General features: G+C 47.1%; 1 long non-coding RNA gene across 1 annotated transcript; it reads right to left on the bottom strand.

Moving 5' to 3' along the window:
* Positions 1–3941: 3941 nt before the first annotated feature.
* On the bottom strand, positions 3942–7819 carry LOC122387758. Its single transcript, XR_006257666.1, has 2 exons — positions 7779–7819; positions 3942–4782 (listed from the first exon to the last, which is right to left on the bottom strand). It is a non-coding gene; the product is annotated as an uncharacterized LOC122387758 (long non-coding RNA).
* Between the last annotated feature and the right edge of the window lie 7708 nt (positions 7820–15527).

The following is a 15527-nucleotide window of genomic DNA, read 5'->3' as shown; positions in this document are numbered from 1 at the left end:
ATGGTCGTTTCTCAACAGGTCCTGAAAGTTTAAACAAAATCGTATCATATAATTTTGTGCAATGAACGAATGAAAATGTCTCTGCAAAAATGCCCATTGACTTAACATGGGGAGCGAAAAAAGTTCAACTTTGACCTCGTTCAAAGGCACGTTACGAAATTCTGAGGGGTATACGGCGCACACTAGCGTGTACCCAAACATGTTTGCCATAAAATTCTAGGAAGAAAACCACCGCCTTCTTGGCTCGTTTTTCCGCCATTCGCGATCGCGCAAAAAGTGTCCAAAACCCCGTTGACTTAACATGGGCGAAAATTGAAACGCACGTGCCACGTGCCACGAGGTTTTAAGCGAGTAGCGACCGGTGCCATCAGGTAGATCGCCTGCTGGAGCCCATACCCTGAAATTTTTACGAAGATTGAGCGATTCGTTTAGGCCCCGGTCAAGTTGTACTGATTCGCGGCCAGACTTGCAAAACATAGCCCGGAGAACGACCGCTCCGGTTGTTTTTCAATAGAAAAACACAATTCTAACGAATAGTGTTTGTCTTTTCAAACAACCTGCGGTTACCAAACTGACTTGCGCACGGCACCCTACTAATCGGTCTCTAGCGGTGTACCAAATTTGAACTCAATCGGCCCGGCCGTTCTCGAGATCTGGAAGCGTCACCCTGCACGTGCGCACGTGCAGTTGCACCCCAATCGTGGCACATGGAAATACATACTAAATGACTGCAACCTACTGATCGGTATCAAGCGTTATGCCAAATTTGAACACAATCGGTCCAGCCGTTCTCGAGATCTGGAAGCGTCACCCTGCACGTGCGCACGTGCAGTTGCACCCCTACCAAGACACATGGAAATGCATCGCCTGGAAAGTGTCTACCTCCATGCCAAGTTTTAGCGCAATCGGCCCAGTAATTACCGCGAGCTATTGCGCTTATTACAAAACAGGCACCTCTTGGCTTTGCACGTGGAACGTGCGTTAGGGGTCACCCATATGCATCGAGAGTAGCACACTATGTGAAAGAAGGGAAAAAGCTACCCCACACAAAAAAACCGCACGTGTATCAGCCCAGTGGTTGCCGAGATATAAGTCGTACAAAAACGTCCCCACGGCGGCCGGCCGCTATTTAGCAGTAAAATCGTGTCGCATCCTTCTATTAGAGGTATCCCCGTCACCTGTTCGTATACTGTCTGAGCAAAGGCCATACGTTACGGTCCAAACTCCATAGTGAGGCGGACATACGAATTTACGAGAGTTTAGCGACGAAATGATTCACTTAATTGTTAAGTAATGGGTACCATTAGGTAGACCATAAATTTTATCTAGCATCTCACCGTAGATGCAGTAAAAAGTGCTTTACTTTTCAATGTATGTAAAGACTTGCTCAGCTCAATCAGTTCACTCTGTATTGGCTCAAGCCGTATCATGCGAACGCAATACAAACTAGAGCACCGACAGCGCAGCGCTCCCCAACTCACTGCTCGCCCAGTCCACCCGGGCCGCCGCCACGACGGCCCCCCCCGCAAGTAGGCATCCCGCACTGCACCGACAGCCGCGGGCGACCAGCTGACCGGCCAGCTGACCGGCCAGCAGCCGGCGGGCGGCAAGCCACGGATGGCCGACCCGCCGGCGCGGCGAGGGAGGGGAGGGACGCAGCTGAAAGACCCGACTACATATATATCAAAGAATGATACATTATATGTAATCATCGATGACGCGACATAAATCTGCTTTATTGGGTTTAGCGGTGTAGTCTGTGATGCCATCACAATGAAAATAGCCTAGTTTTGTAGAGCATCAAATTCTGATTCCATAACGACTCTCGCTAGTCCATTTTCAATTGTAAATAAGCCTTTTATTGCGATGCAAAGTCCCGAAATGGTGCCGACGGCGGCCGGTCCCCCGATGGTACCATACCATAGATGGTAAACAGGTTAGTTCACATTCCCGCCGCTATGCGGGCGGCGGCGGCGCCACCTGTCCTCGTGTCCGCCTGACACCGTAACGATATAGGTCTGAGCTCAAATCTCGGTAATGTCGTGCTTTTTTACTATATTTCTCAAAAACGGCACCACGTGCAATAAAGTTGTATATATCATTGGAAAGAGCATCAAAAGTTGTATAACCTATCAACTTTTCACATAAATATATCTCAACTGTAAAAAGTTATTAAGCAGCAAAGACGCTCCCATTGACTTTCCATGTTAAAATTTTTCATTTTTAAACGAGCCTAAAAAGAACAAACGAATTTGCACAGCTTAAAGAAGCATAACAACATGTTCTATGGTCTTTTCTCAACAAGTCCTGGAAGTTTAAACAAAATCGTATCATATAATTTTGTACAATGAGCGAATGAAAAAGTCTCTGCAAAAATGCCCATTGACTTAACATGGGGAGCGAAAAAAGTTCAACTTTGACCTCGTGCAAAGTCACGTTACGAAGTTCTGAGGGGTATACGGCGCACACTAGCGTGTACCCAAACGTGTTTGCCATAAAATGCTGGGAAGAAAACCACCTCTTCCTTGGCTCGTTTTCCCGCTATTCGCGATCGCGCAAAAAGTGTCCAAAACCCCATTGACTTAACATGGGGAAAATGGAATCGCACGTGCCACGTGCCACGAGGTTTTAAGCGAGTAGCGACCGAAGCCATCAGGTAGATCGCCCCCGGGAGCCCATACCCTGAAATTTTTACGAAAATCGCAATGCACGTTTAGGCCCCGGTCAAGTTGCCCCAATTCGCGGCCAGACTTGCAAAACATAGCCCGGAGACGGACCGCTCCGGTTGTTTTTCAATAGAAAAACACAATTCTAACGAATAGTGTTTGTCTTTTCAAACAACCTGCGGTTACCAGCATCTGCGATGCTGGGCTCCGCATCGCGGGACCGCAGGCTGTTTGAGCAAGCACCTTTGTAAACGCAGCAAAAACGCCCGCCGCCAAACGAGAGGATGAGCCTTGCACGTGCAGACCGGAGTCGGTGTGTTACCCCCCCCCCCATGTGCGGGCGAGAGCAGCACAGGGCTCGAGAGTGTTTTAGAGCCCACCGGCCTTGACAGAGGTGACGGCCGACGTCCCGATGGGATAACGCTCTTCCCTTTCAGCCGAGGAATGAGCCTGATATGGGACGCCACCTGCTGCGACACCGCTTCTCTGCAACTGCTGTCATCAGCTCTGCCTTGAGCCCTGGTAGCGCCGCTCGCTTTGCGGAAGAACGCAAGCGCGTCCGATATGCCGCTCTCCGTAAGAAATACGTTTTCGTACCTTTCGCGGTTGAGACACCTGGTGTCCTGGGTCCAGCGGCCACACAGGGGGGGGGGGGGGGTCGGATGCGACCCCCCCCCCCAGGCTGTCGTGGGTACGGAAATAGCCCAGGCGGTGCCGGGTTAAACTAATAGTATTACCGCAGGGAACACGACGCATTTATAGCCGATACATTTGCTTTTTTTCTTAAATAAGATTGAAACATTGCGAGTACTGGCTTTTCGCCTAGCAGTTGGGCGTGAGGTGAGTGACGATAAAAATTATTTCGCTCTCCCTTGCTCCTGCACCTGCGGAAAGTGGATGGATGGGCATTGGATACTTACTGGAAGGGTGTAATAAGGGCAATACACCACTTCATGCTCCGATAATTGCATTACGTCTATGACGGTGTAAAGTAAAGAATAAAGATGTGTGAAGAAATAGACATCTGACAATTGGCTGACTTCCCTGCCTCCCGGCCGCTACTCAGGTCCACCACTCGCCGTTGTCAGTGCACGGTTTTTCTAGCAAGCTCCAGCCTAGTATTGATCTTATTCAGTATTTACGGTACGAAGATTTGATAACGGAATGTGACGTTTCCACATCATGCTTGATGGTTGAAGTTTGCACCGTTAACAACTACCAAGTCAAGTCGCAGCCCCAGTCATCTGGCACGTCTCTGTCATCGAATAAAGCCAATGAACAAGAAAGTTATTATTTTCCAGCATAAATGAAAATATATAACACTGCTACAGGCGGTACGCGGATGTCATGCACATTACACACAACGATTCAATCGAATAAAAACTGGATTAACCATAAATCAGCACTGGATTAACCATAAATAATAACAGTACAGCACCAAACACTTGAGATGCACATTATAGTACTTTAGAATGCACAGAGGAGTAATGAGACTAAAAGTTTTAACACGCCCTATCTTAAAAAAATATTGAACGAGATATTTCCACAGTGCAAAAACAAAACCGAAATCCGACAAAAAACCGATTCCAGGTTCAATGTCCACAGATTTAAAAACAAAACTTTCAAGTGCCCCCATGGTAAAAAAAAAATGACCAAAGACGGAATTGTAACGAAGAATAAATAAAGATATGTGCGGCAAACGAAGGGCGGCACTGGACGAGCGTCTGCACAAAGTAGGCGCACAGAGTTACTCCTTAGCCCAGCGGGCAGCAGCAAATGAATTACAACCAAAGGAAGAATATGCATTAGTCTATTAAGGCTCATCGCACCATGACGAGGCACAGCTAGGATAACGCGATTCGCCTGCGTCCTCCAGGCGAGAAGCACCTCGAGTAGGCTGCCGTGTCTTGACCAACTGCCGCATCCGTCGTCCGCGCCGCAGGCCTCCCAGTAGTGCCTCGGAGTAGTGCCTCCATCGCATCGGCCGTCGACCGGCGTGGGGCCCGGATGTGACTAGTGCAGCTCCGTGGGGTGCCCTGCCGCGCTCTGCCGAGTGTGCAGAGAGCAGGTAGACTGGTGGCGGTGAAGAAAACAAGCAGTTATCTTCTTTCGGGATCTGTAAAGAAGCATTCTACTAAAAACTACATCCAAAACGTTTTCCATATTTTTTTTTTACAGAACACAATGCAGTAGCCAAAATAGATATGAAGTATGTGAAGACAACAGTCTACTGCCATTAGATAACTGATCCTGATGGACAAATACATTAGATACTAGTAAATCATAAGGTGGTTCAAAGGCACACTTTGCAGCTCCAGTAAAAAATCACTGTTTTTCATACTTCATACTGTAAGGGGAAAGGGTGGGGTGGGGATGCAGCCAAGAGTGCATCATATGGGGTTGTAGTGGTCGGACCATCTGGAGCAATAGCCTGTTTTTGCCGTTTTTAATGTTAACCCTATGGCGCACATGAGCACGCGCCACGGGCGCACCCCCGGCCGAATCGTGCCCAAAAGCTAATACGACCTGTTGAATTACATGACCCACGAGTCGTGAAAATTTCACCCTCGTGCGTCAATCGACGGCGCCGCAATATCCGTTTTGGGGCATCACGCCGCCTATAAGCCTCGCAAAAGCGTCCGCACGGCCGGCCGGCCGGCCGGCCGGCCGCTCATACTCAGAAATTTCCGTTAATCTAAGGAAAGACTTCGCTCGCTTCGCTCGCTCCGTAACAAAAGTGACACCTCTCCGTTTTACACGTGTCACGTGCAGTGGAGGTCACCCGCAAGCATTGTCCATAGTAAATACTTGTAAGAAGAGTATACGCTACCCCACACAAAAAACCGCAAGTGTAACAGTGTCCGTCCCCCTCCCCGGCGCCGTTTTCCTCCAGGGGAGGCGCCCCAGCCGCCGTACTGGGGCGTAGCGGAGTCCGTGCTTTTAGCACAGCAAAATATCCACCCAGGCTAGATTAACGTCACGACAACCTAGGATTAAGAGTGGCTAGACTTCAGACTTCATGCAGACTTAACATTGAAGTATTATATATGCAACTAAATGACACACATGGTGTTTGTTCTAACCTTCTCAACAGAAAGTGAACGTGTCAGGACAGCACCCCTTGGTGACCATTATATTCAAGGGGTGCAGGAACTGATTCCCCAGGGGTGAAGCGATAGAAGCAAAAACATGAGTCACTAGTTCCCTCCTGTGTCTTCCCTCCTGCAGAAAAAAAAATACATGTGTGATGCCCAATGTGACTGATAACTGCATATTATAAAGCTGGAAATATTGTACAAAGTTGTGACAACACAAGCAAACTATGCATGTCACTGCTCTTGTATAACTTTTCTATTTTTATTGCTATATGAGACCTCACAAGACACAAAAATATGCATGGTTAGAAAGTGGGTAACAATACATTTCCGCTCATACTCAGAAATTTCCGTTAATCTAAGGAAAGACTTCGCTCGCTTCGCTCGCTCCGTAACAAAAGTGACACCTCTCCGTTTTACACGTGTCACGTGCAGTGGAGGTCACCCGCAAGCATTGTCCATAGTAAATACTTGTAAGAAGAGTATACGCTACCCCACACAAAAAACCGCAAGTGTAACAGTGTCCGTCCCCCTCCCCGGCGCCGTTTTCCTCCAGGGGAGGCGCCCCAGCCGCCGTACTGGGGCGTAGCGGAGTCCGTGCTTTTAGCACAGCAAAATATCCACCCAGGCTAGATTAACGTCACGACAACCTAGGATTAAGAGTGGCTAGACTTCAGACTTCATGCAGACTTAACATTGAAGTATTATATATGCAACTAAATGACACACATGGTGTTTGTTCTAACCTTCTCAACAGAAAGTGAACGTGTCAGGACAGCACCCCTTGGTGACCATTATATTCAAGGGGTGCAGGAACTGATTCCCCAGGGGTGAAGCGATAGAAGCAAAAACATGAGTCACTAGTTCCCTCCTGTGTCTTCCCTCCTGCAGAAAAAAAAATACATGTGTGATGCCCAATGTGACTGATAACTGCATATTATAAAGCTGGAAATATTGTACAAAGTTGTGACAACACAAGCAAACTATGCATGTCACTGCTCTTGTATAACTTTTCTATTTTTATTGCTATATGAGACCTCACAAGACACAAAAATATGCATGGTTAGAAAGTGGGTAACAATACATTTCAAATGAACTAAGCAGATTATTTCTAAGCTCCTTTAAGTCCCAATTTCTGCTATATTTCGCTTGTTGTCACTTCATATTTTGAACTCAAGGTGCCTTGTGGATTTACCTCAGGTATGTAGGTAAATCCACAAGGATTTATGGGCTTTACCACAGTTGAGTAGCTGCTCCCTCAATTTAAGTTTCTCGTTAAATTTCATTGAGGCGTTGCAAGATGGGCTGAAGCCGAATCCTCTTCCCTGTTTAGCTGATGCTCATAATACCTGAACATTTTTAATTCCAATTTTTATAGCTGTTAACAATTGGTAAAGGCCCATGTACCTAGACAACAATGACTTTACAGAAGAAACCCCTGGCTGTGTTTCATGGGCGCGCTGCCAGCCGCTGCCAGCGCATTCCGCGTGAGCTAGCGTCAACCTCCGGTAGTGTTGGAGGTATAGGCTTGTTGATGTCTCTATGGAAGCCAAAAGCGGCTGGCAGAGTGCTGTGATATGCTGTGATACACCACCCTTATTTTTGCACAATAATGCTGTGATAACTGTTCCTGCAAAAAATATAAGGTGAAGTGAAGTAAAATCAGGTCAAACATTAATATATACCCGAAAATAGCAGTGTTTGGAGTACCTATATTCACATTACCAATAATATAAAATCAGGTCAAACATTAATATATACCAGAAAATAGCAGTGTTTGCCGTTTGGAGTACCTATATTCACATTACCAATAATATGATACACAACAGGCCATAGAAAACCAGTGAATCAGAATGTTGAATTGTACCCCAATTTCAATATCAATATGGCACTTGGCAATAACAGTTAAACACACCGTTTTTGATGTTAAATCAACAGAGAAAACTCCTGAACATAAAAAATGATCAGAATGTATAATAAGGATAACAGTATAAATAAAAATCGACGACATCAGCACCTATCATCGCCGTTCCACATTCACCACTCCCCATTCCACGCACAGATTGTTTACTCCTTGGTTTACCCCGTGTTCGCAGTCTCCCTGACGACGGAGATTCTTTACGCCCACCGACCAATCACGTTCAAGATCAGCGGGGCTTGGCCGCAGTTCTCGAACGCTATTTGCCAGATTAAGCAGGACCTTCGTCGTCAGTAAACTGTGAACACGGCGTTACATATTTCGCTATGGTAACAAAAGCGCCAGAATTGACTACCAGAATTGGATCCGAAGGTCAAATGGGTCACGTGACTGACAAGTTCAGATGGACAACACCAGGAAAACGGAACAACGTGCAATAACGTTCTATATATCATTGGAAAGAGCATCAAAAGTTGTATAAAATATCAACTTTTGACTTAAACATATCTTAAACGTAAAAAGTTATTAAGCATCAAAGACGCTCCCATTGACTTTCAAAGTTAAAATTTTTCATTTTTAAACGAGCTTCAAAAGAGCAAACGAATTCTGACAGCTTAACGAAGCATAACACCATGTTCTATGGTCTTTTCTCAACAAGTCCTGAAAGTTTAAACAAAATCGTATCATATAATTTTGTACAATGAGCGAATGAAAAAGTCTCTGCAAAAACGCCCATTGACTTAACATGGGGAGCGAAAAAAATTCAACTTTGACCTCGTGCAAAGACACGTTACGAAGTTCTGAGGGGTATACGGCGCACACCAGCGTGTACCCAAACGTGTTTGCCATAAAATGCTGGGAAGAAAACCACCTCTTCCTTGGCTCGTTTTTCCGCTATTCCCGATCGCGCAAAAAGTGTCCAAAACCCCGTTGACTTAACATGGGGAAAATGGAATCGCACGTGCCACGTGCCACGAGGTTTTAAGCGAGTAGCGACCGGTGCCAACAGGTAGATCGCCTGCGGGAGCCCATACACTGAAATTTTTAAGAAAATCGAGCCACAAGTTTAGGCCTGACCCAAGTTGCCCCAATTCGCGGCCAGACATGCAAAACATAGCCCGGAGAAGGACCGCTCCGGTTGTTTTTCAATAGAAAAACACAATTCTAACGAATAGTGTTTGTCTTTTCAAACAACCTGCGGTTACTGACGTGCACGGCACCCTATTCGCCGGTCTATAGCGGTGTGCCAAATTTGAGTGCAATCGACCCGGCCGTTTTCGAGATCTGGAAGCGACACCCTGCACGTGCGCACGTGCAGCCTGGGTCCCAATTGACTTGTGCACGGCACTCTATTCGCCGGTTTCTAGCGATGTACCAAATTTAATCTGAATCGGCCCAGCCGTTTCCAAGATCGGGAAACGGCCCCTACCCGTGCGCACGTGCAGCTGCACCCCAACCGTGGCACATGAAAATACATACTAACTGACTTGTGCACGGCACACTACTAACCAGTCTCTAGCGGTATGCCAATTTTGAGCACAGTCGGCCCAGCCGTTCTTGAGATCTGGAACCGTCAGCCTGCACGTGCGCACGTGCATAACGGGTCCCATCTGACTTGTGCACGGCACCCTACTAACCAGCCTCTAGCGGTGTGCCAAGTTTGATCACAATCGGCCCAGCCGTTCTCGAGATCTGGAAGCGTCACCCTGCCCGTGCGCACGTGCAGCGGCACCCCAACCGTGACACATGGAAATGCATTGCCGGGTGCGTGCCAACATCCATGCAAAGTACCAGCGCAATCTGCAAACTAACTACAGAGTTATTAGACTTGTAACCGAACTGACACCTCTTCGTTTTGCACGTGGCACGTGCATTAGGGGTCACCCATACGCATCGAGAATAGCACACTACGTGTAAGAAAGGAAGAAGCTATCCCACACAAAAGACTGCGAGTGAATCGGTCCAGTGGTTGCAGAGATATAAGGTTTGTAAAGGCACCCCACAGGCGGCCGACTGCTAATATTTAGCAATAATCAGTGTCGCATCCGCACATGGGAGGTATCGCCGTCACCTGTTCGTATACTCTAATGTGGTTGGGTTCAAGTCACAGTCGAGCCCTGCTTTTTTACAGCTTTTCTTAAAAACGGCACATCGTGCAGTGACGTTCTATACATTGTTGGAAAGAGCATCGAAAGTTGTATATCTTATTAACTTTTCACTTTGGTATATCTGCAACGTAAAAAGTTATTAAGCAACAAAGACGCTCCCATTGACTTTCCATGTTAAAAATTTTAAATTTCAAATTAACTTTATAAGAAAAAATGAGTTCTGCCAGCTTAACCAAGCATAACGGCATGTACTATGCTCTTTCCTCTACAAGATATAAGAGTTTGGGCGAAATCTATCTCTAAAATTTTGTACAAAGATCGAATGAAAATGTCTCTGCAAAGTCTCGGCATCGCCGTCCATTGACTTAACATGGGACACAGCAAAATTCCAACTTTGACCTCGTGCAAAGACACGTTCCGAGATTCTGAGGGGTATACAGCGCACACTGGCGTGTACCTGAACGTGTTTGCCATAAAATGCTAGGAAAAAAAAACCACCTCCTTCTTGGCTCGTTTTCCCGCCATTGGCGATCGCGCAAAAAGTGTCCAAAACCCCGTTCACTTAACATGGGGAAAATGGAATCGCACGCGCCACGCGCAAAAGACTTTTTAGCGAGTAGCGACCGATGCCATCAGGTAGATCGACTCCGGGAGCCCATACGCTGAACTTTTTACGAAGATTGTACATTTCGTCTAGGCCCCAATCAAGTTGCCCCAATTCGCGGCCAGACTTGCAAAACATAGCCCGGAGAACGACCGCTCCGGTTGTTTTTCAATAGAAAAACACAATTCTAACGAATAGTGTTTGTCTTTTCAAACAACCTGCGGTTAATTTTACCAGCATCTGCGATGCTGGGCTCCGCATCGCGGGACCGCAGGTTGTTTGAGCAAGCACCTTTGTAAACGCAGCAAAAACGCCCGCCGCCAAACGAGAGGATGAGCCTTGCACGTGCAGACCGGAGTCGGTGTGCTACGGACTGACGTGCACTGCACTCTACTAACCGGTCTCTAGCGGTTTGTCAAATTTGAGTGCAATCGACCCGGCCGTTTTCGAGATCTGGAAGTGACACCCTGCACGTGCGCACGTGCAACCTGGGTCCCAATTGACTTGTGCACGGCACTCTATTCGCCGGTTTCTAGCGATGTACCAAATTTAATCTGAATCGGCCCAGCCGTTTCCAAGATCGGGAAACGACCCCTACCCGTGCGCACGTGCAGCTGCACCCCAACCGTGGCACATGAAAATACATACTAATTGACTTGTGCACGGCACACTACTAACCAGTCTCTAGCGGTATGCCAATTTTGAGCACAGTCGGCCCAGCCGTTCTTGAGATCTGGAAGCGTCAGCCTGCACGTGCGCACGTGCATAACGGGTCCCATCTGACTTGTGCACGGCACCCTACTAACCAGCCTCTAGCGGTGTGCCAAGTTTGATCACAATCGGCCCAGCCGTTCTCGATATCTGGAAGCGTCACCCTGCCCGTGCGCACGTGCAGCGGCACCCCAACCGTGACACATGGAAATGCATTGCCGGTTGCGTGCCAACATCCATGCAAAGTACCAGCGCAATCGGCAAACTAACTACAGAGTTATTAGACTTGTTACTGAACTGACTTCTCATCGTTTTGCACGTGGCACGTGCATTAGGGGTCACCCATACGCATCGAGAATAGCACACTACGTGTAAGAAAGGAAGAAGCTATCCCACACAAAAGACCGCGAGTGAATCGGTCCAGTGGTTGCAGAGATATAAGGTTTGTAAAGGCACCCCACAGGCGGCCTACTGCTAATATTTAGCAATAATCAGTGTCGCATCCGCACACGGGAGGTATCGCCGTCACCTGTTCGTATACTCTAATGTGGTTGGGTTCAAGTCACAGTCGAGCCCTGCTTTTTTACAGCTTTTCTTAAAAACGGCACATCGTGCAGTGACGTTCTATACATTGTTGGAAAGAGCATCGAAAGTTGTATATTTAATTAACTTTTCACTTTGGTATATCTGCAACGTAAAAAGTTATTACGCAACAAAGACGCTCCCATTGACTTTCCATGTTAAAAATTTTAAATTTCAAATTAACTTTATAAGAAAAAATGAGTTCTGCCAGCTTAACGAAGCATAACGGCATGTACTATGCTCTTTCCTCTACAAGATATAAGAGTTTGGGCGAAATCTATCTCTAAAATTTTGTACAAAGATCGAATGAAAATGTCTCGGCAAAGTCTCGGCATCGCCGTCCATTGACTTAACATGGGACACAGCAAAATTCCAACTTTGACCTCGTGCAAAGACACGTTCCGAGATTCTGAGGGGTATACAGCGCACACTGGCGTGTACCTGAACGTGTTTGCCATAAAATGCTGGGAAGAAAACCACCTCTTCCTTGGCTCGTTTTTCCGCCATTCCCGATGGCGCAAAAAGACCCCCAAACCCCCATTGACTTAACATGGGCGAAAATTCAAACGCACGCGCCACGCGCAAAAGACTTCTTAGCGAGTAGCGACCGGTGCCATCAGGTAGATCGCCTCCGAGAGCCCATACACTGAACTTTTTACGAAGATTGTACATTTCGTCTAGGCCCCTACCAAGTTGCCCCAATTCGCTGCCAGACTTGCAAAACATAGCCCGGACAACGACCGCTCCGGTTGTTTTTCAATAGAAAAACACAATTCTAACGAATAGTGTTTGTCTTTTCAAACAACCTGCGGTTACAAGTCGTCTTCGTAGTGTTTGTCTTTTCAAACAACCTGCGGTTACCAAACGAGAGGATGAGCCTTGCACGTGCAGACCGGAGTGGGTGTGCTAAAAACTGACGTGCACGGCACCCTATTCGCCCGTCTAGAGCGGTGTGCAAAATTTGGGTGCAATCGGCCCGGCCGTTTTCGAGATCTTGAAGCGGCACCCTGCACGTGCGCACGTGCAAGCTGGGTCCCAATTGACTTGTGCACGGCACTCTATTCGCTGGTTTCTAGCGATGTACCAAATTTAATCGCATTCGGCCCAGCCGTTTCCAAGATCTGGAAACGACCCCTACACGTGCGCACGTGCAGTTGTACCCCAACCGTGGCACATGAAAATACATACTTACTGACTTGTGCACGGCAACCTACTAACCAGTCTCTAGTGGTATGCCAAATTTGAGCACAGTCGGTCCAGCCGTTCTTGAGATATGGAAGCGTCAGCCTGCACGTGCGCACGTGCAAACTGGGCCCCATCTGACTTGTGCACGGCACCCTACTCGCCGATCCCTAGCGGTGTGCCAACTTTGATCACAATCGGCCCAGCCGTTCTCGAGATCTGGAATCGTCACCCTGCCCGTGCGCACGTGCAGCTGCACCCCAACCGTGACACATGGAAATGCATTGCGCGGCGGTTGCCTACATCCCAGCCAAGTATCAGCGCAATCGGCAAACTAACTACAGAGTAATTAGACTTCTTACCAAACTGACGCCTCTTCGTTTTGCACGTGGCACGTGCATAAGGGGTGACCCATACGTATCGAGAGTAGCACACTACGTGTAAGAAAGGAAGAAGCTATCCCACACAAAAGACTGCGAGTGAATCGGTCCAGTGGTTGCAGAGATATAAGGTTTGTAAAGGCGCCCCCACGGCGGCCGACTGCTAATATTTAGCAATAATCAGTGTCGCGTCCGCACATGGGAGGTGTCCCCTTCACCTGTTCGTATATTCTATTGTGGTTGGGTTCAAGTCACAGTCGAGCCCTGCTTTTTTACAACTTTTCTTGAAAACGGCACATCGTGCAGTGACGTTCTATACATCAGTGGAAAGAGCATCAAATGTTGTATATTATATGAACTTTTCACCTATGTATATTACTAACAATAAAAGTTATAGAGGAATAAAGACGCACCCATTGACTTTCCATGTTAAAAATTTTCATTTTCAAACGAACTTTATTAGAAAAAACGATTTCTGCCAGCTTAACGAAGCACACCAGCATGTACTATGTTCCTTTCTCTACAAGATATAAGAGTTTGGGCGAAATCTATCTCTAAAATTTTGTACAAAGATCGAATGAAAATGTCTCTGCAAAGTCTCGACATCGCCGTCCATTGACTTAACATGGGACACAGCAAAATTCCAACTTTGACCTCGTGCAAAGACACGTTCCGAGATTCTGAGGGGTATACAGCGCACACTGGCGTGTACCGGAACGTGTTTGCCATAAAATGCTCGGAAGAAAACCACCTCTTCCTTGGCTCGTTTTCCCGCCATTCGCGATCTCGCAAAAAGTGTCCAAAACCCCGTTGACTTAACATGGGGAAAATGGTATCGCACGTGCCACGTGCCACGAGGTTTTAAGCGAGTAGCGACCGGTGCCATAAGGTAGATCGCCTCCGGGAGCCCATACACTGAACTTTTTACGAAGATTGTACATTTCGTCTAGGCCCCAATCAAGATGTCTCGATTCGCTGCCAGACTTGCAAAACATAGCCCGGAGAACGACCGCTCCGGTTGTTTTTCAATAGAAAAACACAATTCTAACGAATAGTGTTTGTCTTTTCAAACAACCTGCGGTTACTTTGTCTATCAAATGGCTATCTCGGTTTTTTGAAAATTTTGGATTTTGGCCTAAATTTTTTCAAAAAACTGACTTTTTTGGGAAAATCATTATAAAATCCAAAATTTTGAGTCTATCGAAAAAACCGGAATATATGTCAGAGAAGTGGTCTATGTGCACCTACATACCAAATTTTAGAAGAATCGGTTCAAAAATGTGGGAGTTATTCAAAATTTTATGACGTCACGACACACAAAATTTTTGAAAAATGACTTTTTGGAAGTTCTAGACCTCGTACGGAAACAAAAATAGCACCATTCGATTCGCCGTGAAAAACTGCATCAGATAGACACCTTTTTAGGCCTTAACAAGCAACTTCAAAATTTGACCTCACTTGACCTGACCTTGACCTGACCTCGACCTGAAATTCATCCAGAGGTGGTCCATATCACTTATTGAGTGTGCCTATTGAATTCTATGAGTAAAATGACCCATAAAACATGTGTCGCATATGCCCTTTTCTATATTTTGTTTTTTGGTGACCTGACCTGACCTGACCTGACCTTGACCTTGACCTCTGAATGATATTTTATGCAACGAATATTGTCTTGGTAGCCTAAGAACACGTTTTGGGCGATCAGTCTCAGTCCATGACTCCATTCTTCGGCAACTACGGTGCAAGGCCGATACTGTAGAAACTTGCAATTTGTACCCTTGACCTGACCTTGACCTTGACCTCAAACTTTAAATTAAGTACATGTTTTTAGTAGTTCGTGATGAGAGCTTTCGATTGGCGTTTGAATTTTCCAAATCGGACCGTTAGTTCGGGAGATAACAGGGGGGGTAAAATTTACCCCCCCCCCCAGCCCCGCGCGTTCGGCTGGAGACCCCAGCCCCGCGCGGGTTAAGGGGGGGGGGGCACTGCCGACTTTTGGTCCCATTCTTTCAATGCAACGCCCATAGGGCTAATGTTAAAATGCCCAAATCAAAGGGGGGCACGGTGCCCCGGTGCCCTCCCCGTTCCGCCGTCTAGACTACCAAGCAAGCTCGCCTGGAGGCTCCCCACCGTCTCTTGGCGCCCGGGTAGCCTCGATGCCTGAATAAGGCCCCGAGACATCGACCTTGGCCAAAAAGCGTTCGTGTAGGCCCTCAGAAACTGGTGTGAGCCCTGATATTACTGTGTGGGCTGCTCAGGCATTTCTGTCGGGCCATCATGC

This window comes from Amphibalanus amphitrite, unplaced genomic scaffold (genome assembly GCF_019059575.1).
Source record: "Amphibalanus amphitrite isolate SeventyFive unplaced genomic scaffold, NRLGWU_Aamphi_draft 000297F_arrow, whole genome shotgun sequence".
In the NCBI taxonomy this organism is placed as follows: Eukaryota; Metazoa; Arthropoda; class Thecostraca; order Balanomorpha; family Balanidae; genus Amphibalanus; species Amphibalanus amphitrite.
The sequence above is the reverse complement of the archived record's forward strand: the minus strand, read 5'-3'. Positions and strand labels throughout refer to the sequence as shown.